Source organism: Sorex araneus, chromosome 2, assembly GCF_027595985.1.
Source record: "Sorex araneus isolate mSorAra2 chromosome 2, mSorAra2.pri, whole genome shotgun sequence".
NCBI lineage: Eukaryota > Metazoa > Chordata > Mammalia > Eulipotyphla > Soricidae > Sorex > Sorex araneus.
The window spans coordinates 299,438,049-299,441,246 of record NC_073303.1 but is presented as its reverse complement, the minus strand read 5'-3'; the positions used below and the strand labels follow the sequence as shown (position 1 = coordinate 299,441,246).

At 38.6% G+C, this 3,198-nt stretch overlaps 1 non-coding gene across 1 annotated transcript; it reads left to right on the top strand.

Annotated features, from left to right (window-relative positions):
* Positions 1-2,798: 2,798 nt before the first annotated feature.
* Positions 2,799-2,901, top strand: LOC129402809 (U6 spliceosomal RNA). Its single transcript, XR_008628851.1, has one exon. It is a non-coding gene; the product is annotated as a U6 spliceosomal RNA (small nuclear RNA).
* Positions 2,902-3,198: the final 297 nt, after the last annotated feature.

Here is a 3,198-nt window from a genome sequence, read left to right as displayed (position 1 = left end):
GATCTAAGAATGCTATTTTCTATAAGGAATGATGAAATCATGCCATTTGCTGCAACATGTATGGAACTGGAACATATCATGTTAAATGAAATAAGCCAGAAGAAAGATAAACATGGACATCCCTTATATGATGTGCTGTTTAGAGTAACTGGATGAGGGAATGCACTAGCTTAAAGGTGGAATGCTTAGATCACCCTTGGCTCCAGAGTCTAGGAAAAAGAAGGAAAGAAATAGAGTGAAGGGAAAGGGGGAGGGGAGAAGAATAGATGAGAAGCAACAAGGGCCAACAGGGGCCAAGGGGATTGAGGCATATCAGTGATGCTAAGGAATGACAGAGCTAAATATCTAAACACAGAGTCAACAACGCTGAGATAATGAGACCCAAAGCTTAAGAACCAAACTTAAAAGGTGCCTGTCAGGATTGGGGCTGGGGCGCTGGGGGTTACAGCGGGTACCTGGGAACACTTTCAGGAAAGTTGGTGGGATCAATGATGGGACATTGGTCAAGAACCCAATTATGAATAACGTTGATGTTTAAATTAAATTAAATTAAATAATTCATAATGCTTAAATAAAATAAAATTTGGGAAAATAAAAAGAATGTGGTTCTCCTTCTATGTTTCTTGAGCACAGAATCAAAGAATACAGAAGCTGAAGATCAGTTCTAGTTCTTAGTCCACAAGACTGTTAGCCCCCTGTCCCCATGTTTTTTCTCTTATTTTGTCTTGTTCCTTTATTTTTTAATTTTATGTATTTATTTTTATTGAATCACTGTGGATTTCAAAGTTACAAAGACATTTGTGTTTGAGTTTCAGGTGTACAATGTTCCATTACCAATCCCTTCACCAGTGTTCAATTATAGATAGATAGATAGATAGATAGATAGATAGATAGATAGATAGATAGGTAGATAGATAGATATTTGCTTTTTGGGTCACACCCTGCATTGCACAGGGGTTACTCCTGGCTCAGCACACAGGAATTACTCCTGGCGGTGCTCGGGAGACCATATGGGGTGCTGGGAATCAACCGGGGTCGGCTGTTTACAAGGCAAATGCCCTACCTGCTGTGCTATCGCTCCAGCCCCAGTGTTCAATTTTTTTAAAATTTTATTGAATCACCATGAGATAGTTACAAGCTTTCATGTTTAGGTTACAGTCATGCAATGTGTTCAATTCTTAATCCTCCACTGTGCCCCTGCTTCAACCTTATTCGCCAGAAGTCACCTCGACAGATGGTGGATTGGGTGATTTATCCGAAGATATCTGAAGCAGAGAAGGATGATGAGCTTGTTATTGCTGACTTAGCATTGGAAGAAGTGAATACTCAAAATCAACAACAAAGTCAGAGGACTTGATCCACATCTCTAGCGTCCCTGCTTTCCAATGGTTTTCCCTACTCAAGAAATGAAACTAAAAGAGAAAAGCTAAAGTAATCCCGGTAGCCTTAGGCAAGGCCACCTTCCAAAACTTGAGTGCGGTCTAAACCAAAATGCTTTTCCACATAATATATCTAAATGACTTAACACATTTATTTGGCATCTAATAACAAAATCTTACCACAAAAATAGCAAGTTCTTGTATAATATCCTTTCACTCAACATTACTTGGCATTAACATTGCTAACTATAGCATGCAAACACTGAAGGAAACAGTATTTGAAAACCTGCTTTTGAGATACATTGTTTCATGTAAAGAGGCAGTTTCCAAAACCCTTTTTACAACCTCAAGTTAGAATTTAAATAAAAGATCAGAAAAATACTCTACACCTAACTGGTAAATACAGGAGATACTGTCAAGTCCAAAGATGGCATCTCTGGAAAATATAAGTTCATTTCCCAACTCTGCCACAAAAGCTATGCCATAGAATTTCTTACATAACCTGAAAAAGTCTTCATGTTATAATAACTCTGATAAAAATTAAATTCTGTAGCACCCAATATTTATAGGTCCATGCCATAGAATTAAATAAATGAATAATTGTTTTTTTTTTTTTAAGAAAACAGCTGCAAATCTATCCATCTTTTTTTTTTTCTTTTTGGGTCACACCCAGCGATGCTCAGGAGTTACTCCTGGCTTTGCACTCAGGAACTACTCCTGGTGGTGCTTGGGGGATCATATGGGATGCCGGGGATCGAACCCGGGTCGGCCGCGTGCAAGGCAAACGCCCCACCCGCTGTGCTATCGCTCCGGCCCCAAATCTATCCATCTTTAAACAAGTTTTCCAAGACATGGAATTCAACTTGTCCTCCTCTTAAATCCTAAGAAAATGACTCTGAAGCACAGAACACTTAGACTTCCCTGAGAATGCAACCCAACCTTGAGGGACTAACATATAGAATATAGATATGGAAAAATATAGAGAATTCCACCAGAAAAAAAAGAGAGTGATTAGGGCACTAGAATCTAGATCAGCTGTTTAATTTCTTTACTCAGTACAGTGAACACAAACCCTGAAGAGCAAGTCTTCTGAACTAGTTTCCCCAACCCCAGCTGTCTCATTTGAAAGGATCCTTGTCACTTGCTCTGTCTTGCTGGTCTGACCTCCCCCGCCCCGCTACTCCCATGCTCCCCACCCCATCCCCATTAATAAAGAACCCTTGGAAATACAAAGTGATTGCCTAGTCTGCATGTGAAAACCCTATAGTTCTATAACCCTTACAGGAAGTAAGTAATCTTTTGAATGCTATCCATGAGCCCAAACATCAAACTACTGCTTTTATTATATTTTGTCTATGATTTTTCTCTTCCAGTTTTTCCTTTATCCATATATTTTTTTCTAATTTTTACTTTATTTACGTGCTTCAGCAGCACATATACTAAAATTGGAAGGCTACAGAGAAGATTAGCATGGCCCCTGTGCAAGGATGACACGCAAATTCGTGAAGCGTTCCATGTTGGACTGGAGCAATAGCATTTTTTATAGTCACTACAAAATGAAAACTACCTGAAAGTTCTTGAGTGAATGGATAAACAACTGTGAAACATCCATACAATGAAACCACTCAACTATAAAAAAGAATGGTGATGAATGCATTATATGAAGTGAATAAAAACTGGACTCAAAGATTATGTGGTATGTGATTCCATTTATTGACCATTTCCTTACTGGAAAGACTTGGTTTTGAAGCAGCTACAATATGAAGATGTATTATGTATTATTCATGTATTATGTCATGGGACCATAATGCAGCTCCTG